Consider the following 25,074-nt stretch of genomic DNA (forward strand, 5'->3'; position numbering starts at 1 on the left):
ACACTCATCAAAGGGTTTTCTTAGGTTCAACTAAGCAATCCCACTCACACAATTATCTTAAGCAACAGCTGGCCCCAGTCTCCTGAGAAGAATACATGTAGGAACCCAGCTTGCCGGCAGGGGAGCATGGGGCCCCACTCTGCTGTGGAAACACTTCCACGGGACCGTGCATCCATTTAGCTCAGGTCCACACTGGCTACACGCAGGAGGTATCCCTTTAAGATGTTTCCTGCTCCAAAGAAGCCAGTATCTCTTTTAACAAGTTCATAGGCAAAGCTTCCAAGGTCCCCATAAAGGAAATACTCATTTATAAGAGTCACTGCACCCAGGGAAGCTCAATGCCAGGGCTCCCCCATCAGGTATTTATATTCCACTTAGCCTAGTCAAGATGCAGTTTACCAATCAGGGGTCATTTTCACATACACAAAGTTGCCTAGAATCAAAGTTGATACGTAGTCATATCAAATTACCAAAGGAACGGAGTTACAGAGTTAACCAAAGGTTAAAAATGCCAACCTGAAGTATCTGGAATGTATCAGTAACTATTATAAATCAATATGAAAAATACAACCCAATAAAAAGTGGGCAAAATATATTAACAGGCAATTCAGAGGAAAGAACCAAAATGGCCAATGTGTAAACTCAATGGCAGAGAATGCATTTTACACTTGATCTTAGCCAAAAGGCCAAGAAGCGATAGAGAGAATGCATTTTAAAACTAAACTGAAAATACCATTTCACACCCCTGGCACTGTCAAATATTAAATCCTATCACATATCCTACAACCCAGCAATCAATCACTCTGCTAGGAAACACCCCAAACTCTCCTATGTACACAAGGTGACATGTACAAAAACATTTGCTCCTGGAATGCTTGTAATTGCAAAAAATTAGAAACAACTTAAATATTTATCAAGAGAAAAACAGACAAACTGCAATATGTTCATATAATGGAATACTGCACATGTGACTGACCTGTAAATACACAGATTATTATCTCAAAAAAACCTATAATGCTATAGGAAAAAGGCAAGTTGCAGAACAATATGGACAGTGCGATACTGTTTAATTTTTACAACACAGAAAACAGGGGCGCCTCAGTGGCTCAGTCGGTAAAGCATCTGACTCTTGATTTTGGCTCAGGTCATGATCTCAGGGTTGTGAGATCAAGCCCCGTATTAGGCTTACGCTCCGTGGGCAATCTGTTTGTTTGAAATTCTCTCTCTCTCTCTCCCTCTGCCCCTCCCCCAGCGTTTGCTTATGTGTGCTCTCTCTCTTGCTCTCACTCAAATAAATAGGTAAATCTTAAAAAAAAAAAAGAGGAAAAAATGAAACTGAGAAAACAATACCAAATATTATAAACAAATACACAAAGAGTAAAAGTAAAAAAGTAAAAATAAAAGGCATGTGTACAACAGACAACAAATTCAGGATAGCAGTTACCTGTGAGAAAAAAAAGAGGAAGTTATAAATACTTCCCAAAAAGGCGGTCAAAAAAGTATTCTATTTTTAAACTGCTAAAGAACAAACATTTAAAATCCAGATAAAAAGAATGCCATCTCTTGGCAGTTCTTGATCAGAACACACTAGCAGACCTTGGTTCTCAGAGCACTTTAAAACTATTATTCTATGTGTAATTCTATTTTTTTTACACTGAATTTCTCTTTCCCAACACAATCAGTAGCCAGGTTCTGACAAGCTGCCTTCTTGCTGCCAGGACCCAAGGTCCAGCTGGAATACCGTGCCCACTGTTCTAAACCAACACTCTCCCTCACTCTTCTCCTCCCCTCCATTTCCACCCCCCTCCCCAAATTCACCCTATGTACCAAGAGCAAAGCAATCAACATAAAATGCCATTTTGGCAATGTCACTCATCAGACCCCGAACTTTAAATCTTTGAGGGCAGCTACTGCCTAGAGAATAAAAGGAAAAACACTTTAACCTAGCACTTATAGGCCTCAAAGCCTGGCTCCAAGCTGTATTTCTACTGCTACCTTCTACTACTTCTCTATACAAAGGGCTCTCTCTGGCCAATGTTCTATTCAAAGCCCTGTAAAGGCTCTGCTCATACCCTTCTCTCTTTGTTCAAGCTGTGTCTCTTGCCTGGAACGCCACCCACTCCAACACCACCTCTTTTCAGATATCCAATTCTTAGCTGTCTTCCAAGGCTTTGCCCCAAGTCCTATCTCCCCTATAAATTCCTCCCTAACCAACGGACTCTAATATGGACTCAATGATTCATTCACTCATTCAAATATTTACTGGATGTACACATGTGGCAGGAGACATAGTTCTGGGGTCACTCACAGAATACCTATGTATACTACATATGAATTAAAAACTGCCTTGGGGGATGCCTGGGTGGCTCAGTCGGCTGGGCGTCTGCCTTCGGCTCAGGTCATGATCCCAGGGTCCTGGGATCGAGTCCTGCATTGGGCTCCCTGCTCGGCGGGAAGCCTGCTTCTCCCTCTGCCTCTGTTGCTCTCCCTGCTTGTGCTCTCTGACAAATAAATAAAATCTTTAAAAAAAAAAAAAAAACTGCCTTGGTCTAGCTGCAACCCTATGTTTATTGTAGCATTATTTCCAATAACTAAATTATGGAAGCAGCCCAAGTGTCCACCAACAGGTGAATGGATAAAGAAGATGTGGTATATATACACAATGGAATATTATTCAGCCATAAAAAAGAATGCAATCTTGACATTTGTAACAACATGGATGGAGCTAGAGAATATAATGCTAAGCGAAATTAAGTCAGTCCGAGAAAGACAAATACCATATAATTTCATTCATATGTGGAATTTTAAGAAATGAAACAAATGAACAAAGGAAAAAATAAGAGAGAGAGAGACACACACACACAAACTGAGAAAGACTCTTAACTATGGAGAACAAACTGATGGTTACCAGAGGGGAGATGGGTGGAGGGATGGGTGAAATACATGAAAGGGACTAAGAATACACTTATCAGGATGAGCACTGAGTAATGTATAGAACTGCTGAATATTGTACACTTGAAACTAATATAACAATGTATGTTTACTGGAATTAAAATTTAAAAACTTTATAAAATTTAAAAAATTAAAAAATTAAATACAGTTAATCATCTTTAATCACCAAAACCAAAAACCAAAAACCAAAAAAAACCCTGCCTTGGTCTTTTTGTTAATGTATATGAAACTTTTTGTTAATGTATATGTCAATACCACACACCTGTAAGCTTCTTAAAGGCAAGAGGTTTTGTGGGTTTTTTTATAAGGTTTTCTCTATTCTTGAGAGAGATGAGAGAGAGAAAAAGGGAGGGTGAACATGAGTGGGGGTAGGGGCAGAGGGAGAGGGAGAAGCAGACTCCCCACTGACCAGGGAGCTGGATGTGGGGCTGGATCCCAGGACACCGGGATCATGACCAAAGGCAGACGCTGAAACAACTGAGCCACCCAAGAGGTCATTTTATCTTACAGAGCAACTGACATAGTACTTTGTAGTGGTCAGGGTTCAATTAATATTCTCTGGTTAAATAAATTTTGAAATGTAAGGTTACATTGTCTAATTTTTTTATCAAAAATAATTAATGCTTATACTTGGAGCTTTGAATTTTTACAACATTTTCTTGTGATATACATATCTATACAGTAAGAACAATGGACTTGGAGTCAGAAGGCCTGTGTTCAAACTTGGGCTCCACTATTTACTCTCTGGCCACATAATTCTCTCTCATTAATCTCCATAAAATGAAAATATTCACACCTATCTGAGAAGACTATGAAAAATGAGTAAATTAGGAAAAGACCTACATTACTATGACAGAGGAATATCTATCACTCAATTCATTAGTCCAACAGATATTTACTAGGTTATTCTCAATAGATGCCAATATCCCCACTTCCTAAAAGGAGATCTGATAAAGATCCATTCTCTTTCTGCTAGGTGATAAAAATGATACCTTTGGTTAATATATGAAAGAAAAGAAGACCAACAAAAATAGTCAATTAAAATATTTTAATTATATATTAAATAGTAAATTCTTCCAGCCATAAAATTATTCAACATTTAAGAGGTCTTTATCATTCTATTTATCACATAAAGTACAGATAGTAGGTATGTATGCCCCACTAAAACACCAAGGAAAATGGTGTTTGAAAGAGAATAAAGAAATTACAAAATTGCTCATTAGAATAAATACAATCTCAATAAAATTTTACTTCCTTTTACATAAAATCATTTTAATATCTGACTTCCTATTTAAGTAGTATATATGGTAATTCACTAAGGATTGGCTCTGTTTTTTTCAGAATTATTAACCTTTGTTAATAAATCCCTACTGCTAGGTAGAGTTGCCCTTATGAGAAGCATCTGTTCTTGAAATCAATTTCTACAATTTGGAGTCTGCCCTTGTGACCTTCAACTGGAACTCATTCATTAAACCATTATTTGCTCCTCATCCTCACTGTCTTACTACACCAGGTCCATCTCTCCCATTCAGCAGTGCCACAGATCTCTCACTGTCCCCCCATTTCAGTGACTTGGGAAGCACATGGAGATGCACTGCTGAAAACTAACTTCCAGTAGACCATCTAGCCTATAATGTACCCTTTGTATTTAATGACACTCAATCTGGCCATTTTTACATGGTATGGCAACAGACAAATCTGTATATTTATCATTCAGTTTGCAGGCAAAATCTAACGCTGGGCATAGTTTGACTTTTTTTCCCCCTGTATCTTTTCTTCTTAGGTCATAGTTTCTAGTTTCACAATGCAAAATTTAGGCAACCACTACATAATATTTAAAATTATTGGCTCTCATGATAGACTACTTCAAATCCTGGCTGCATTAGTTATTAGGTGTGTTGCCTTAGAAAAATTATTTTACTTCTCCATGCCTCAGGTTCTTCTCCGAAAGAGCAACCCCCACCACAAAATCTCATAAAACTGCAATATTAAATTAGTACAAGTAAAACAGAATGACACCTGATACAAATTCTGTGCAAATTCTGTACTTTTAATAGAAAGTAACACCAGTTACTGGAGGAATGTGCTGTTAAGTATACCCTCAGTGCTTTAACAGTAAGGTTGAGCAGGTATCTTTTGGGTGAATAGGCCTTTGTAAGCTTAGAAAATTATAAATACATCATCAGCTATCTACTCAGCTTATCAATAAGAACAGATAATTATAATTTCATTCCAGTTCATTTTTATAAGGAAAAATGTTCACTAGGAAGAAATGTGGAAAATAGGGACAAGTAAAGAAAGGAGAGAAACACCCATATTTCCACTGTCTGAAGACACTAACACTGGAATGTGTTTACTTCCAGAAATTTTTTTGAACAAAATATTTTAAAAAATCAATTGTATAAATTGAATCCTACCATTTCCACCTAACAGCATTACAAAAGTAGTTCTCCTTGTTATTTTAGGCTTTGAAAACATGATTTTAATAGCACCATAATATTCCAAGTTGGACTCATGTATTTTACAGCAAAAGTAGACAGGACTTTCTCATAACAACTGCAATCCCACCACTGACTCCCACCTTAACACATAAGCACACTTGCCACAAGAGAAAGGTAATCAGGATCTACATTCATGGGTATCCTGATTACTTTCTATAGTACAAACACCGGCATCATTCTAATGTTTAGTATCGCCAAAAACAACAATTGCAGCACCAAACTAATAAATGCAAAAAGAGAAAAATAGTAAAGCTGTGGTTTCAACTTTAATGCTAATTTTCATAAGAGTATTTCTAATTTTTCACTAGGAACACAGAAACCAAGTAACACTTCTCAATATACAAAACACACATTTACATTCCGATTTAAAACAAGTCAATCTAAATTCATCCACAATAAAAAATTTTATAGATGGGTCTATGTCAACTTTAATTTTCAATCTAATAGCCTTAAGGGTGCCTTATCAGATAGGTTTTAAAAGTAAACATACACATATTCACTGAAATCCCAATTACTGATTTTGCCAGAATCAACACACATTACATTTTGATTGACTAACAGCAACCAGTGAAAATGTTTCATTTACAGGAACAATTAGCGGAAGCTACATGATTTGATAACAAGAGCCAATGAACTGGGAAGGTGAGAACCTGGATTCATGTCCCAGCACAGCCCATTAGTACTTATGCAACAGCCAGAAAAATCATTTATTAACTTTAGGCCTCAATTTTTAAAAAAATTACATGATTCCTAGGGCCTCTTCTAGCTCTAAAATAAAGATGCTAAGAAATAAAGATGATTACAGTACCACCAAATGACATGCAAATCACTTACCACCACAGGATAGATTATTCTTACTGATAGAAATCATAACCTACCACCACTTTAGCCTTTCTTGCCACCCTGGCTCCCCTACCCCTTTTAATAACAACAACAACAAAATTAAAATTAGATATTTGGAGTTACTTTCATTGAAGAAACTTGCATTTGCTTTTCTGGTGCACAAGGAAACCTATTCTGAAGTCTGCCTAATCAACAGACATTAATACTGTTTATTTAAATAAATGTGCTCACATTTTTTAGTTAATAAAAAAGAACGCTGTATGAAATCATGCTTGAATTCATTTATTTTGAACACATACATATGAGCAATTAAAGATAAAGACAACTATAATGAATTACCTACCCTATATTTATTTAAGAGTACTGTTTTGTAGGACTTTTCAAAGCAGTTTAAATTAGCAACTAAAAATCTGTGAATATACTTTGGAATGCTAATTTTGTTAGTTTTGTTTGTAATATGCAGAAGGGAAGATATATGAAATATATCGTGGCCCATTAAAAAAGTCAATGCAGGCATATGCCTTTTCTATTTTAAGCATTTTCTTAAAGCAAGTAGGGAGCCCTCTCTGCCATCTTTCAACTGAACATTCCCTTCTAATCCTGACTGTAAACAAAATGCAGTACAGTAAATGACAGATTTGAGGGGTCGTTTTTTTAGTTAATAGAAAATAATCAACTCGAAATGGGAGCAAAGCAAGCAGCAGAGTACTGTCAAGGAGGCTGAGCTTATTAATATTAATGTTTTACATGTTTCAACTGACTAAATGTACCTGTAACTGGTACCCAAGTTGTAAATTTAAACTGCTCCGCTTATGTGAGGATTGATACTGAGCAGTCATTATGCGCTTTCTTTTGTGTTCTCTAATGGGAAAACTGAGAAGCTCTATCCCTTTTTTAAATTAAATGCTTTAATAAAGTAAGATTTTTAAGGGAACAAATACTCCACTTCTAAAGTTGTAAATTACTAAAAGATGCTCTCACTGGACTTGACTGTGTAGAAACTACAGTGATTAAATGCTTTCCAGAGCTTACATGTTCATGCTTTCAACATCAATAAGTAAAACCAGAATCATGTCGGAGCTCTGTTCCACCAAGCTTTAGACAAAGAGTGAGCAACAGCATAGGATGGCCAGGTCCCTGCCACTGGGATGGACAGACGTCACAGCTAACCGGAGCGAGCAAATGATGGCTTGCTTCTGCTCCGGGGTACCTGTGACTCCCTCACGACTCATGTGCTTGCAAACACGGATTCCGTGCATTCAACTACCCGCTCTTTCCCTCACTCCTCCATCACACTACCCAGTGAGGGAAGTTCCTAGTTAAAGCCCTTTCACTCAACATGGAAAATACTTTCCACGGGAAGACGTTTTACAGAGATTCTAGTAAATTGGATAAAGATATTGAAAAACTCTAGGGACTCTGCACACAGGTATAATTACCAAAAGAAATAATTATAAGCATGTACTTTGAATCAACTGAGTTCCAACTTTTGGGAATGTACCTCTAAACACTTGACAGATCGTGTTTTCAAAGTACACACTTTTTTTTTTTTTCTTCTGGTATTTCAGAATGTGCTCATACTTGGCAGAATCTTGTGGAATCCCTGAAACTTCAAGCCTTTTCACTTTTCTCCCCTCATCTTTAAACTGCCTATAAACTTTCATCGCCAGTATTCTGCTACAGGTACAGACATGGCTAAAATGCACTGATTCATCCTAGAAGGAGGGATGTTTACACAATTTAAGCCAGATTCAGTCAAAGCAAAGCACATGCTTCAACAGGAAAACCCTACCCCCTCCTCCAAAACGTCCTTAGTTGTGTCTAACTTCTCTTCTTGTCTCTCCTACTCCTCCCTTAATTTTTCTCTGTCATTTTTTGTTTATGTTATCATGTACTTTTCCTTTGATGGCAGTAATTTTAAAAGGATAAAGAAATTTTCTTCTGACCACAGACTTAATACAGCAGCCTCTAAACCGATTGGTCTAAAAGCAGAGAATCCCTTTACTCCACCTTCTAACATCTGTCGCAAGAGTCAGATTACAAATCAACCCAAACGAGGCGATCAAGGGGTACATAAAAGAGGGAACACAAGGGAAAGAAAAAACTAGTGGTTAGTTGTTGAGGTCATCAGTAGAAAACATGATAGCTTCTTTATTTGACACAATCTTACAAAGAGACATCATGTCAGAAATAACATTAAACTCAATGTTTAATGTTTAAAAAAGTTCTCAAATTTCCTAATTAGAAATCCTCTTTGAAGATGTAAAATAATAACCCTTTTATTGTTCAATCTATGGAGACTTATTTATTAATATTAAACACAGCTAAGTATTTTCAATGAAGAAAACTATCCTTTCATTCCCCATTGTTCAAGTCATTTAATGCCATCAGAATATCATCAGTGCAACGCATTAATTACAAACACCCTATACAATATATGTAGCTACTTATGCATTTTACTAGAAAAATAAGTTTATCTTTGATATTTTATATTTCAGAAAATGACCTGTGAACTGCTTTTAATGTCTGTGTTTGTAAATCTAAGATTACTGCAGTGAACAAAAACACTAATCAGTACCTATTTATGTGCTATGAAAATATACCTCCAATTTTTTATTTTTTATTTTTTATTATTATTATTTTTTAAGATTTTATTTATTTATTTGAGACAGAGAGAATGAGAGAGACAGAGAGCACATGAGAGGGGAGAGGGTCAGAGGGAGAAGCAGACTCCCCACTGAGCAGGGAGCCCGATGCAGGACTCGATCCAGGGACTCCAGGATCATGACCTGAGCCGAAGGCAGTCGCTCAACCAACTGAGCCACCCAGGCGCCCCACCTCCAATTTTTTAAATGATAAAAGTAGCCTAAGGCAGTCAGCAAAGATCTCAGAAATCTCAGTCTAAATGGTTTTAACTTATAATTCATGCCAAAAAAACGTATGTCAAGGAAACACTTAAGGAAAGCAACAATAAAAACCTGGCTAAACACTGAATTTTTAAGGCTAAATGTTCTTGATGATTCTCTAATATATAAAAGCACCCTAAAGGCAATTCAGAGATCCAACTTTACCCCATTAAAACACTGAAGTTTCCGAAGTGTCTAGAGTGTAACCTGATCATAATTGCTGTGAAGGGTAAGAGCTGACTACATGCTAAACCTTGCCATCTGTAGGTGCTTTAACACAACTCTAGTTTGGGGTTTTTGGTTTTGTTTTTTTTTTTTTTTGGAAGTGGGGTCAAAAGTTTACAGTACTTATTTCCAATCACAAAATCCTCTGACTTTATGTCATCTTTGAACAATTCTCAGAACAATTTTGGTACTACCCAAACATAAATTCGCGTAACACCAAGCTCTATCCCCAAATCCATTTCACATTTATATTACAGATAGTCTTTAATGATTAAACAGATTATGTTTATTTCCACATGTGGCAAAAGGATTGAATTTTACCCAAAATAATTCTCCCAAAGGCTCTACTTTCAGAATATTAGTAATTATTCTCATTCTAAGACTCCTTTAAGAAACTGATAGCTTGTGACCCCAAAATCCATACAGAATGTGATCCAAAAAGTATTCATACTCAGGACCTCAGTTGCATTGTTATTAAGTGAACTGTCCTATTATTCAGAATGCTCACTAACCCCACTCATTTCAGCTCCAATATTTACAACAGAAACGCTGATGCACCACCTCCCACCACCGGGATTCAGCGCCTTAGAACTGACAGTGAGTTCGACTAAAGAGATTTACAATACACTTAAATCGATTAAAATTTCTGTCTGCATATAAAAAGGCAATGCACGTTTACTAAAAAGGACATTTTACCTAGCCAGGAGATTCGCCTGCAGTGCTGATGATTTTAAGTCAGCAATCAATCCAAAATTTTTAAAAAGCATAAATGCCATTTTCTAAAATTCTAATTTTCAGTTTTATTTACTTCATTTACAGTTATCAAACTTCACTTGCCAAAATCTATCTTTAATGATTCATAAGAAATTTCCAGTAAGTTGGAATTATCACCATAAGTTCAGTAGGAGTAATGGGAAAGCATCTAAGGGTAGAATATAGTCCTTAGAAAGAAATAAGAAACTACTAATAGTTCCAGTTTAGCTTATAAAAGAACTGCACACCTAAAAAACACCAAATAAGTCATGTAAATTTGAACATACAGGAGAATTTAATATTTAAAAGAACACTTCTGAATCTTTTTTTTAAACCAAATAATCTGGCAGTACAAATGATTAAATCCTACTTAAACTATTTATATGTAGGAACCTGATATATTAAAACAAGTTGAATCAATGTGATATTACTCTAATTTTAAAAACAAAACCCCCAAAAGCCTGGCTAAATGAAGTTCAGTGGAGAAAATATGAAAGAAATTTTGAATTAATGTTTCCAATTAGCAAGGACTTTCACATACACTTAAAAGCAAATTTTCCTTTCCTGATTAATTAGAACATCAACACAAAGAACTAGACTCTAATTGGCAATTCTTTCAGAGAACTAGGATGGGACAGATGTGACAACCAGCAGAATACATGTACTCAAGTGAAAACAACTGCAAAAAAAAAAAAAAATACTGTGTTACTACATAGATGTCAGTTCCTATGCTTAAATAAAAACACTTCTCAAAATTATAAAAGCTGTGTAGCTGGTGGCATAGCAGAAATATTTTGGCCCAAAAATAAGTTCACTCTGCTCTCAAAATCACACTAAACTTTGCAAAAAGCTTTTTGTCAATTTAGATATAAGGTAAAATATTGACTGAAAAGACTTTTGAAAAGATCTAGAATTGTTCCTCTATTAATGATTCCCTAATTATCAGAAACATATTTCAATGTTTGCCATTAATTTAAGTAGGAGAATTTTACAATTCACTCAGAGAATACCAATTTCTTTTAAGATAAAAAGAGGCACATCCCTAATGTGAAATGGATATGTTAAATTAAATGAATAGAGAGAAAAATTAAGAAAGAAATTTGGGACAGGACCCATAACAGCACTGCAATTAAAAAGGTAAGGAAAGGAAATTCTCAGGAAAGACAATAAATCCTCTAGCCTCTAAGATGAGGGACTTGCTCTTAGGAGGGAGAAAAGATTCAAGGATAGCAAATTGAGGAGATTTAAAAAGCAAATTAAAAAATACCACAGCAAGGATTTCTGAATGCCAAATTTTATTTATTTATTTTTTTAAAAGATTTTATTTATTTATTCATGAGAGACAGAGAGAGAGAGAGAGAGAGAGGCAGAGGGAGAAGCAGGCCCCCAAGGAGCAGGGAGCCCGATGCGGGACTCGATCCCAGGACCCTGGGATCATGACCTGAGCCGAAGGCAGACGCTTAACCATCTGAGCCACCCAGGCGCCCTGAATGCCAAATTTTAAATGTAAGTACATCTACTACTCTTAAAACAATCCTCTGAAATTCTGATACATAGACCCTTAAAAAAACCCCACAGATATCATCTGCAAATACATGGCATTCTAAAATCTCTGATAATTTTTCATTCTTTATTAGCCACTAACATTCCATTCTACCTTATATTTTTGCTGTCTCATTTTACAAGTAAAATAATTTTACAATCAGTAACAAAAAAAAGATAAAATACAGATATACTGAAGCCAAAATATCTTGTCTTAAAATAATTTCTAAGATTCTATCTAGGCAGACCCCTGGAAGGTTTCTCCACTTTCTATCTTACCCTTTATTCCCCAATCCCAACCATGGACACTCTCTAGAACTTCTCATTTCCTCGGTTTCCTTATTAAGACCAAAATACTTGTTTTCGGTTTTCATTTTTCCTGATTGGTTTAGTGATCCTATAGAAACAAAATGAGACATCATCCTAAGAGATAAAAAAATTTCTAACCATGACTGTGATAGGTGTTATCTAGGCTTCTTGTGGTGACCATTTTGCAATATATGCAAATATCGAATCACGATATTGTATGCCCAAAACTAATGTTATGCATCAATTATACTTAATTTTTTAAAAATGTGATAAAAGGGCCAAAATGGTTTGCCAAATGTTTTTGCAATAAAGTATAAATGACAGAAAGCACCTATAAGTTCGGTGATGCTCACTGTCCAATTTCCTTCTGAAACCCTGTGGATTTATCCATGTTATTTTACCTTCCATGGTTATGGTATGCTTTCTATCACGCTGCATTTTTGCTCTACATTATTAATGTTGTTGTTATTATCCTGCCTCTCTGTTGTTCCAAGTAATAATCTTTTCTTTCCTCTTAAACTCAGAGTTAGGGGAGAAATTGTTTACTTGGCCTCCTTTGAAGATGTGCAATACACTGAATTTTTCAGTTAAATGAAACAGACCCTAAAAGTTTTTTAAAAGACCCCCACCCGAAAAAAGCTCCCCACTCTACATTTTAAAATAAAATCACTTAAAATATATTGATTCTTTGCCTTCTTAAATGGTGTTCTTTGGTAACATAGATATTTTGGTAACATTAATAATATTAAGGGTTAGAGTTAAGATGTTACTCCTAAATTAAATATTCCCAACACACAGTATTTTTAGGACACATCTATAAGTTATTAATTTTTTTAATGTGGATATGCTGTCAGGATTTTCATTATTTCCTTTTCTATGAAGATACATCATAACCTACCCATTCTCCTATTGTTAGACATTTAAGTTTTTTCCAATTTTTCGTTATTTCTTATCATTTCTTGATGTATTCTATATATTCTATATGCCTGGTTCTACCAGCTGGTCTTTTGTTTTCTAGATAAGGTGACTTTACTCCCATATTCGTAATTCTTCCAAAAGACAATTCACCCATTTGGCATGTACAGTTCAGGAGTTTCACAGTTGTTCAATCAACACCACAATCAATTTTAGAGTATTTTCAAACTCTAAACAGAAATTACATATCCATTAGCAGTCTCTCCCATTTTCCCCCACTCCCAGCCCAGGCTCCCTTGGCAACCACTAATCTACTTTGTATCTATACAGATTTGTCTATTCTGGACATTTCATGTAAATGGAATCATGCAATACCTGCCCTATTTTTTTTTTTATTTTTTTTTTAAAGATTTATTTATTTATTAGAGAGAGAGAGTACATGAGATGGGGGAGGGTTAGAGGGAGAAGCAGGCTCGTCGCCGAGCAGGGAGCCTGATGCGGGACTCGATCCAGGGACTCCAGGATCATGACCTGAGCCGAAGGCAGTCGCTTAACCAACTGAGCCACCCAGGGCTCCCAATACCTGGCCTATTAATACTGGCTTCTTTCACTAAATATTTTGTTCATGTTCATAATATTTTGTAGCATGTTATCACTACTTCATTTCTTCTTATTGCCAAGTTACGTTCTGTAGTGCACATACACAACATTTTATTTATCTGTTCGTCAGCCAATAGACATGTGCTCAGCATCCAGTCTTGTTCTCCTCCAGTCCATTCGCCCCAGCTTAGGGTACGAATCCTAAAACACAACCTATCATCATTTCACTTCCTTCCATTAAATCCTTCAGAGGACCCCATGGCACTCAAGACTGAAGTAAAAACACCTGGGCAAGTAAAAGACTTAGGTCATCTGGGCCCACTGACTTCTACAATCATGATCTCGGACTATTCGTTGCATGTACAGGAACTACTTCGGTTAATGACGCTTTCACCACTGGACCTTTTTCCATGTTGCCCTCTCTGCCTGGAAATGCCCCCACCTACCCCATGTGGGTGCTTCCCTTAGCCACAGAACTGTTTATACTGTACCTTTTTAAATGGCATCATCGCTATGCTAATATAACCTTCAAGGGAGCAAAATTTGTCTTTTCTTCTAGCTAATGGATCTAGTACAATGAATGGCACAGAATGTATTCTCAACACATATGTGTGGCACTGATGAAAGACATGCTATTTATTAGCATACCCGACTAATTCCTGTGAGTAGATAGGACTTTTCTAAGTTCTGGACTTGAAAAAAAACAAATAAACATGAAAAACACAAAACACAAACCTTAATCTTGGCTCTCTCTCTCCAACAGAGGCAAGCAGCCCTTCACTGTCAGGTCATATGGGTTCCTGTTGGGACCGATATCCATCCTTTTACACACCTCTTAGTGTGATAAGGGACTGACCAAAATGCTAGCTGTACCCCTAGTTCCTTGTCATGATTGGTTCTGAAATGGGCAGGTAGTGTGACCTGGGCCAATGAGTTGTTCCTGTGATTTTTGTTGGAGTTATTAGGGGGAAAAAAAAACCGCTCTCATTAAAGGCGAATACTGGCTGTTAAAGTGATGTAAGCTGGAGCCACTGCTGACCTTCTTTGCTATCGCATGAATTCTTAATTGAAAAAAGAAACACAGAAAAAAATACAGACAAAAGAAAAAGGTCCTGATGAGATCATTTAAGTCCTCCCATCCAGATGTACCCAGAGCTAGTTATAGCCTTGGACTTCCCACTTATCAGAAGAAATAAATTCCACTTTTGCTCATTCTGTTTGAGCTGGGTTTCTTTTGGGCAGTCAAGAATCCAGGACTACACATCAGGAATCATCTACCTGTATTAGCCTATAATTAGGCATCAAAATAAGATTGTACATAACCTTTCAGTCATCTGCCATTTTGCACATTTATATGGTTTAGAGCCCAAAGAATATGCCCTATTCTTAGGGATATCTTAGTGGAAATCATGACTTCTAGTACCAGAGCTGGACTCCTACTACTTTCTTTGGTGAGTAAAACAATGCAAGTAGGTTGCAGAGCCAGGGCAAAATCCTAAACCCTATGGAAATTAGGACATCTGAAGCTTTCAGAATGATAAAAGCCAGTATGAGAATTAGCCCAATTGAGAAAAGACCATGATTCTGTGGGAATTCATATTACTTGCTTTAATTCTTAGAAATTTTTTGTCCTAACTTACACAACTATGGGTAAAATCAAAATACATCTGTTTTCTAGGGACTCTATTTGGTAAAATAGTTACAATTAAGGAGGAAATTTTGGAGGTAACTATGGTGGTGGTAGGAACTATAATGATTTTGGAAATTATAGTGGACAACAGCAATCAAATTATGGACCCATGAAGGGGGGCAATTTTGGTGGAAGAAGCTCAGGAAGTCCCTATGGTGGTGGTTATGGATCTGGTGGTGGAAGTGGTGGATATGGTAGCAGAAGGTTCTAAAAAAAATTCAGAAGAAAAGAGCTACAGTTCTTAGCAGGAGAGACAGCAAGGAGTTGTCAGGAAAGCTGCAGGTTACTTTGAGACAGTCGTCCCAAATGCATTAGAGGAACTATAAAAATCTGCCACAGAAGGAAGGATGATCCATAGTCAGAAAAGTTACTGCAGCTTAAACAGGAAACCCTTCTTGTTCAGGACTGTCATAGCCACAGTCTGCAAAAAGTGCAGCTATTGATTAATGCAATGTAGTGTCAATTAGATGTACATTCCTGAGGTCTTTTATCTGTTGTAGCTTTGTCTTTTTCTTTTCATTACATCAGGTATATTGCCCTGTAAGTTGTGATAGTGGTACCATGAATAAAAATTAAGGAATTTCTAACTTAAAAAAAAAAAACAAAAAAAAAAACAAAAACTGAAGGATCAGGTTTGGTTATGTAAAATTCTTCCCAATTTCATGCAAGCAGATATAGGAATATTGAATTTTATACTCAGTACACCAGCTACTTCCCTAAGAGTGAAGAAGGGTGAAGCCACTTTTTCTGAATACAGTGTTCATGAAATATTATAAAATCAGGTGTTCATCTAAGCTAGATTTCTTTTCTTGGAGATAGGGGGAAGGTACTAAAATTAAGACATTATCTTTGGGGGCGCCTGGGTGGCTCAGTCATTAAACGTCTGCCTTCAGCTCAGGTCATGATCCCAGGGTCCTGGGATTGAGCCCCGCGTCAGGCTCCCTGCTTGGCCAGGAGCCTGCTTCTCCCTCTCCCGCTCCCCCTGCTTATGTTCCCTTTCTGGCTGTCTTTCTCTGTGTGTCAAATAAATAAATAAAATCTTAAAAAAAAAAAAAAAAAAGAAGACATTATCTTTGTCCTAACTGGTAGAATATAGCAGAAAGAACAATGTGACAAAGCAAAGTCAGAATTGGGTTTGAGTGCTAGTATCTACACTAGCCTACCAGACTCCTGAAGGAGTCTGCATAACACTGTTGGTGGCTTCCCATTCCATATGTAATATCAAGAATGAGAAGCCAGTGTTGGATGGGTGTAAGGAATACCACATCACTTATAGATACCTGCTGGGGAAGGAGGGGGAGGGAAGGAGTGACATGCGTTATCAATCATCCTGGCTATGAAAGCATCTAAAGAAGATGCTAACTAAGCATCATGAGCCACTCATTAAAACTTAGGAACGAATATATTATTAGAAAATTTCAGGTATGAAAGACATTTCTGTAGCTGTAGGAACTTAAATTCCTCTTCCTCTCAGGGAGCATAAGCTGCTGGTAACATAGAAAACATTATGTTTGTGGTCTCTAGTAGATCAGGGGGAAAGGTAAGTTAACTGCAAGTGGCCAGAGAGCATTCTCAGAAAAGCCTCTACTGGAAATTCATCACCCCATGGGGTTTTGTTGGATGGGAACAGCAAAAGTAACCACACTGAACAGAATCAGAGACCTCTGAGAAAGAGAAATGGAGCCTTCTGCTCACAGTGCCTTGTCTTAACACCATGCAGCATTACGTGGCCAAAGCCCAGGACTAAACAGTTTAAACATGGCGGGGGTTTTCAATATGTTCAATAGTTACAGTATTACTTTTGAAAAAGCATTCAGCTTTAGAATTTCAAGTTTTCTTACCTGTGAAATGGGGAGACTATACGTTAAAACCACTACTAATCAGAATGTTCAAGAACTAGCATTTTGTGGCACTGGAGTCCCATCAACAAAAAATAACCCTTATTTCTAGCTACACCAGCTTTAATGATCTAGAAGACACAGTAGAGTTGTGGATTGAATGGCAGGATAACCACATGGTCAAGAGGGTCAAGAGTTAGAGAGCAATGGACCCAGTGTCCATCACCCTTCCGGCACTGTGTACCTACTACAGTACATTATTTTACATCAGTCAATAATACATTGCTTTGTAACCCCAAATGTTTGCCATTTGTCTTACTACAGTGTAAGATGTAAACGGAACAAAGTCCAAATAAAATGTTTCTATATACTTAAAATATTCTGACCTGTGTGTGCAAAATCTGTTCCAGAAATGAATATAGACTGAATTGGAAGACACTGTCAGTTGGCGGGGAATGAAAAACAAGTCAGGGCTTGCAACTAATCAGGAAGTTCCTTCCACTAGAGGAAGTCCTAAATTATTCTAGAGATTAGCTTTGGGAAATATATAGTCCCAGGTTCAAATTCTAGAGCTACCTGCATCTCACTATCTGATCCTGACTAATCTCTCTGAAACTCCGTATTTTCATCTATAAAATGGGGATAATTTCTCTCTCCCAAGCTGATATTAAGAATAGAATGAAATAAAATATATATTAAGTACTAGCAGAACGTAGGTATGCAAGAAAAGTTTCTTGCTTAAAACGTGCTTATGTTCTGATATAATACTATTTCCACATTTTATTTTTGAAAGGATGTGGTCAAGCTGTTATTCGAGGGTATATCGAAGTTTTTTAAAAGACTCGGAGACTAAACCATGAGTTACAGTATAAAGACTCAAAAGTAAAATTTTTAGAGCTAAATTTAACCAGATTTAAGAAATAGCATGAATTATCAAAACATTAAAAGCATACTTGACAGCATTTATTAAATTATAACTTCATCATGTATATGCTTAAAAACAGCTTTAAAGGAAAAGAGAAAAAGGAAAATGGCAGCTATGAATAAAGCACCTTTGAGGTGGTAAGTAATTAAAACCTTTTTGTATTCATGGTAAATATGATTATATCACAAAAACTTGTAAGTAACTAAAAACACTATACGCTAATCCTATAGAGCAGGTATAATTTCCCCTATGTAAAAACAAAAAACAAAAAACAAAAAACAAACCTGGAGGAAATCTGAGAAAATGGGTGGCCTAATTTTTTTTATATTTTGTAAAATGTAAATGCCATGTCGGTTAGGTTACATCACGATTATCTGAAAATTAAGAGTCAACATGAGGGCGCCTGGGTGGCTCAGTTGGTTGGGCGACTGCCTTCGGCTCAGGTCATGATCCTGGAGTCCCGGGATCGAGTCCCGCATCGGGCTCCCTGCTCGGCAGGGAGTCTGCTTCTCCCTCTGACCCTCCTCCCTCTCATGCTCTCTGTATCTCATTCTCTCTGTCTCAAATAAATAAATAAAATCTTTAAAAAAAAAAAAAAGAGTCAACATGAAACAGAAACTGTACTTATATAAATAAAGCTTTTAAAAAGTAATTGAAAGGATTCTCTAGTCACTCTAAGAAATATATTTTTTTCTAAATAAAAATTAGAAATTTGCTTTTGAATTGAAAATTTTCTTCTCTTTGTGTGAGACAGTTCTAAATAAGCTTATTATGGGAAACCCAGGAAATTCCTTTTTAATATTTTTTAATTGAGGAAAAGTTCTAAAGTTATTTCTAAAGAAAAGAACATGAAAAAAAAAACAACTGGGCTGGGCCCTTTTCCATCCTTCAAGCAAAAGAACCCATGTTAAATAGATTTGTGTCTAAACACAAATCTCACTGCATGAATTATCTGTGAAACTTCATTTGAAGCCAAGGAGCAGCTTAATATCATTTCTATGACCTGCATTTTCCTCTTTAATTAATGTCAAATAATCATTTCTGATACACAATTTAGCAACTTTATGGACTTTCAGCATCACTGGTCGCCACAATGATATGGGCCCCCTGGCCTTACTGGGAGGGAGGGGACAGCAAACACAATGCTAAGCCTCAGTCACATCCTTACCCACACTTGGTTAGTTTGAAACTTTATTTTGAAATTACTAATCCTTTTTGTTGTTGTTCTTTACTTTTTAAGAGAACAAACTTTCACAGGCAAAGCACTACCAATATGTACTGTGTTAAGAATATTGTGTTTATGTTTATCCTAAAGCTCAACCGACCACAGACACTGAGCTAACCATCCTAGAGGAGCATGATTAAGATTCTCCATTTCTTATTCTTTTTGTTGTTCAAATGAGTCCAATAAAATTTACTTGCCATTTCTCTCCTCTGTGGGACAAGACACCTGAGGATGGTCCTCCTCAGCGCCAAGGGACACATACTCCATCTAATAATGTCTTTGATCAAAGGGAGAGAAAGAGAAAGAGAGAGAGAGAGACAGAAAACAATGCCTAAACAACATGGTTGATCAGCAATGCTTTCTGTGAAAGAGCTTGATCAACAGGGGAAAATGTGGAAGAACTTCGATCTAAAATGGAACTTGAGGGGGTACTCAGGTGGCTCGGTTGGTTAAGTGTCCGACTCTTGGTTTCAGCTCAGGTCATGATCTCAGGGTCGTGAGATCGAGCCCCACATCAGTCCTTGCGCTCAGAGCAGCGTCTGCTTGGGATTCTCTCTCTCCCTCTCCTCCGCCTCCCTACCCCGCTCCTGCCTGTGCTCGCTCTCTCTCAAATAAGTAAAATCTTTTTTTTTTTTAAAAGATTTTATTTACCAGAGAGAGAGAGAGAGCATGCGTGCACAAGCAGGGAGGGGGAGAAGCAGACTCCCCTATGAGCAAGGAGCCCGATGGCAGATGCTTAACCGACTGAGCCATCCAGGCATCCCATAAATAAAAGCTTTAAAATGGAACTTGAGAATATGAAATGGAAAATCTTGTGCATGCGCCCTCAGAAGAATGGAACTTAAGAATCAAGGGGCTGATTTCCATTAAATATCTGATTTAGAGAAGACTGAGACTTAGCTCCTAACCAATGAACATCCTCCCAAGAATCTCGCCCAATCATCAAGCCAACAAACTTACTGCCTGGGCTCTGGAGTGACTTCCCCCTCTTTGCATTCTGGCTGCACTTTCCCCCATTTGCATGTAAGAACACCCCACCTAAAACCCTCAAAAGACTAACATGTAGCTTGTTACAACAAGTGTTTCCCAAACTGCAATTCCTCTCCTATTCCCAAATAAACTCAATTTCTGGTAAAAACAAAACAAAACAAAAATATTACCAATGACAGCTTAGGTTTGAATCCCAATTTTGCCTCTAACTAGCTAATAAAAGCAGATGAGCATCACTGGGCAAGTCAACTGAACCCCTCAGTGCCTTCAGTTCCCCATACCTAAAATGATAACATAACAGCAGCTACTTAGTAAATTTCTTTTGAGGATTATGTGGATTATTATGAGAAGAGCTTAGAACACTACCTGGCACATGATAAGCACAATATACATGCTAGCAATTATAAATGATCTTTCAGTTCCAAGGACTTTCCATTCCACTCGTACTATGGTTGAAAGAGGATCTGTGTTGATAATACTTGTTTCCAGATCCATGTCTCTACACTGAAACCACACTGATGATTGTTCTATAACTAAGAAATGTACTCAAATATAAGCAAACTACACTTAATTAAACAGATGACTTACACATACACCTCTTTTATTTTTTTAAAGATTTTATTTATTTGACACAGAGAGAGGGAACACAAGCAGGAGGAGTGGGAAAGGGAGAAGCAGGCTTCCCACAGAGCAGAGAGCCTGATGTGGGACTCAATCCCAGGACCCTGGGTTCACGACCTGAGCCGAAGGCAGACGCTTGACGACTGAGCCACCGAGGCACCCCAAACATACACTTCTTAACTTATACTCATGTCCTAGTTTCTACCTGTTTGGAGTTACATCATGATTATTAATGTTTGCTAATATAATGATATTATTTAATTAATTTATTTTAAAGATTTTATTTTTCAGTGATCTCCACATCTAACATGGGGCTCAAACTCACAACCCTGAGACCAAGAATCATGTGCTTCACCAACTGAGCCAGCCAGGCACCCCTACAGTGATATTATTTTAAATAAGACAAATTTATATATACAGTAACATTGACACAGAAGTTACATGTACACATATAGGCAACTGTAATGTTAAAAATGTTCTGTGAATAAACCAATGAAAAAACAAAACATTAACTGACATGTCCGCTCTATATAATGAGAAAAAATAAAGTAGGACACTTCTAACTCAATTTTCTTCACATCTTTGACTTACATCTTTTGAGCATGTGACAAAGCTCATTTTGAGTATCTGATGGGATCAGTTAATCAAAACTTCCCATTTTTGAGATCAGAATCATTTTTCCTACTTAACTAGTTTAGCAGGCAGCAAAAAACGTCTTTGCAACTGTTACAAGACTCAAATAAAAGCAGATGAGTTGAAAGACACAGTTCTAGGGCGTCTGGGTGGCTCAGTTGGTTAAGCGACTGCCTTCGGCTCAGGTCATGATCCCGGAGTCCCGGGATCGAGTCCTGCATCGGGCTACCTGCTCAGCAGGGAGTCTGCTTCTCCCTCTCCTGCTCCCCCCTCTTGTGCTCTTTCTCTCTCTCACTCTCTCTCTAAAATAAATAAATAAAATCTTTAAAAAAAAAAAAAGAAAGACACAGTTCTATTTCACTCTATACATTATGGCCTAAGAAATAAAATTTGAATACTTTGAAAAAAAAAAGTGGTTTCGTTTCAACTTCAAATCAGAGAATTTAGACACACTCAGAACATACTTCACATTCTGACATAAAGAATTTATCCAGGGTTTAAATTGATACAACACATGCAAAGGCCAAGAACCACGTTTTGCCAAAAGGAATAGTAAACGTTTGTTTTTCCTTTTCTCTCTATATCCCTCAAGGTAACCTATATTTATCTCTGCTTCAAATCACTGTGAAAACTTTAATTACCTCATGAAACCTCAACGTGTTATATAAACAAATGATCAGGTATATTATTTTCATAACCAGCCCTTGAAATTTAGTAGGAAATAGGACCCTTAGTCAACAGTAATACGCACAGTAAAAATAATGACTTAATTAAATGAAACACTGAGTAGAAGAATCACAATAAGCCAAAGACACCAAATGTACTGGAATAAACAATAAATAAATGCCTCTTATTTTCTATCCCTAAAGTAATAGCAAAGGGTTCAGAAGGAAGTGTATAGCTCTTGGGGTGGCAGGCCTCGACTTGAGGGACATGGGCTCAGGGACTTGAGGGAAGCCACAATGGCATGTCTGTGGAGACTGTGGCTGGCACAGCGGACAGCTTTTATTTGGCTCTGAGGCTGAACAGCTTTGGTGATAAGCCACTGTGGTGTGAAAGGAGAAAGGTTTTAATCTTTTCGTTTGTTTTTATTATTCTCTCTTAAAAATAAGGAGGGAAAAATAATAAGATGGGAAATAGATAAATAGGGTGAGTGCACATTATGGTTTAAAGCAATATGCACTGGCATTTTGGATATGTTAAAATAAAAATACATTTAAAAGGTAACAGCAGTATTTTACAAAAGGTTACTTTATATTTTCAGAAGATACTTTAAAGAGAAAGTCTGAACCTGACCCTGACATATCATATAAATATGTCAGTGAAAAAGTTCAAAGAAGTAATAACTTACATGTAAGACAATAAAGATTTTATGAAATTTTGTGTGTATTTTGAGGCAGCAGCAACATTAAACATCTAATGTCTACATTACAGAAAATCTTAAGTGTTCCAAAGCACCTAGTTGCAAAGAAAAAATAAACTCTAGATTCTATTGGGTTAATCAAACAAAATCTATTATTGTATATAAATAGTGCTCATGAAACAAGCCTAATTTGTCTAACAGATGTTAAGTCAAAAGAATTTTACATTTTTATTCTATTCAAATATAATAGCATGAGTAACTACAATATAGTTTCAAAACATGTTAGTTCAAAACTATCTTCTATTTTCACACTCTGTCTTATAACCTATGAAACTAAAGTTTATTTTCTGGACTGTAATAAAACTGCCATATAAAAGGAAGAATTAGAAATCTAGATCAAATCACTTTTTTTTTTTTTTGGCCAGAGAGAGAGAGCACAAGCAGAGGGAAAAGCAGTAGAGGAAGAAGCAGATTCCCCGCTGAGCAGGGAGCCTGATGCGGGACTCAGGCCCAGGACCCGGGGATCATGACCTGAGCAGAAGGCAGATGCTTAACCAACTGAGCCACCCAAGAGTCCCTAGATCAAATCACTCTTTGAATGACAAAGAATTGAAAGAAACTGAGAGATGAACTGTTTCCCTTTTGCCCCTACTCTCGCTATGCTAATTGAAGTCACCAATTCAATAATTATGACACAGTTGTTTCTTTCGAAGATATTATCTTGTAGTTTAAAGTCAAGACTTAAAAGTCTTGGGATTCATGAAAGGCACTGGTAGGTCTAAACTTCTCCATTCATCTTTCCACCAAAGTGCACCCTGGCCTATGACACTTCTGCCGTTTCAGTCCTTTTCACTTCTCAGGAAGTACAACAAAACTGTGTTCCAACTCTGCGATATTGAGAGGTAGCAAATTTCCAGACCTTTAGGTCGAGGCCAGAAAATGTCAAGTGTATGATTTTGCTTATACAATTTATGTAACTGGCACCAAAAAGTCAAAACTGTTAAAGAAAGCAATGTCCTCAAATTAATCAATTCAAAACCAATTCAAGATCTTTAAATACTTCAGAAAGAAAAAAAAACAGTGAAGGCAAACAATCCTATAGCTAGGATACCACAAAAATCAACCTTGCATGCAGACATAGATTTAAGAAATCCTTCAAATATGAACTATATACATTTATAGTATATGGTTAAATTCCCATTAAGCCATTATTAAGAGCTAAATACATCTTATCCTCCCTTTGCTCTTTTTGGATGGGAAGGCAAGGTGTAACTAGGATAAAAAATATATTTCCATTGACTGTAGACACCCATGAATCATTCATGAGGTAGCAAATAATGCTCAGACAACCTAATGCATGGAAGTAGGTTAAAAATCACAATTTGCAAAATTTGCTATTAACTTCTCTGACTCCTCCAGTTTATCTGAGTCTTAAGCTAGCCATAGATGGCTCAATGGAAACACCTACATCCTAAGGCCCAAAGAATCACAGGGAAAAAAAAGAAAGAAAGAAAACCTACTTAATTATATGGATAATTTCATAAATAAATGCTTAATTTATCCTTTACATCTAGATATGGTAAACAGTGGAGAATAACATAAATGATTTGAGCTTCAAAAGTAAACTATGAGGGGCGCCTGGGTGGCTCAGTCGTTAAGCGTCTGCCTTCGGCTCAGGTCATGATCCCAGGGTCCTGGGATCAAGCCCAATGCTCCGCAGGAAGCCTGCTTCTTCCTCTCCCATTCCCCATGTTTGTGTTCCCTCTCTCGCTGTGTCTCTCTGTCACGTAAATATATAAAATCTTAAAAAAAAAAAAAAAAAAAAGTAAACTATGAGGTGTTCGAGGGAAGCAGCCTGATTTATTTGCTATTTATCTTTAAGGAGATTCTGGCAAGGTCAGCTGACTCAAATTCAACACCTACCTAGAAAATAATATGTATATCTGTCATTTTCCTTCCAAAGTGAGAGTGAATGGCATAGCTAAAAATCCTACTATCTTAAAATCAAATGCTGTGTATTCCTAAAGTTATTATGGTGGCACTTATGTGAAATTTTGCTTACTGGGGACCTTCTTAAAGCTAACAACTCTAGGGCGCCTGGGTGGCTCAGTCGTTAAGCGTCTGCCTTCGGCTCAGGTCATGATCCCAAGGTCCCGGGATCGAGTCCCACATCGGGCTCCCTGCTCCGCGGGAAGCCTGCTTCTCCCTCTCCCATTCCCCCTGCTTGTGTTCCCTCTCTCACT

General features: G+C 37.0%; 1 protein-coding gene across 5 annotated transcripts in view; it reads right to left on the minus strand.

Annotated features, from left to right (window-relative positions):
• Positions 1 to 25,074, minus strand: part of NCOA2 (nuclear receptor coactivator 2) — a 288,748-nt gene that overhangs the window by 160,599 nt on the left and 103,075 nt on the right. The window contains exon 3 of one of the 5 annotated variants that reach the window (XM_035011310.1): positions 13,100 to 13,176. The exons of the other annotated variants lie outside the window; for them this stretch is intronic. The gene's annotated coding sequence lies outside the window, so the exon portion shown is untranslated. The remainder of the gene's footprint in view (positions 1 to 13,099; positions 13,177 to 25,074) is intronic. 5 annotated transcript variants of the gene reach the window in all.

The sequence above is a fragment of the Mirounga leonina genome, unplaced genomic scaffold, assembly GCF_011800145.1.
Source record: "Mirounga leonina isolate KUSES-001 unplaced genomic scaffold, KU_Mleo_1.0 Mir_165, whole genome shotgun sequence".
Classification (NCBI taxonomy): domain Eukaryota; kingdom Metazoa; phylum Chordata; class Mammalia; order Carnivora; family Phocidae; genus Mirounga; species Mirounga leonina.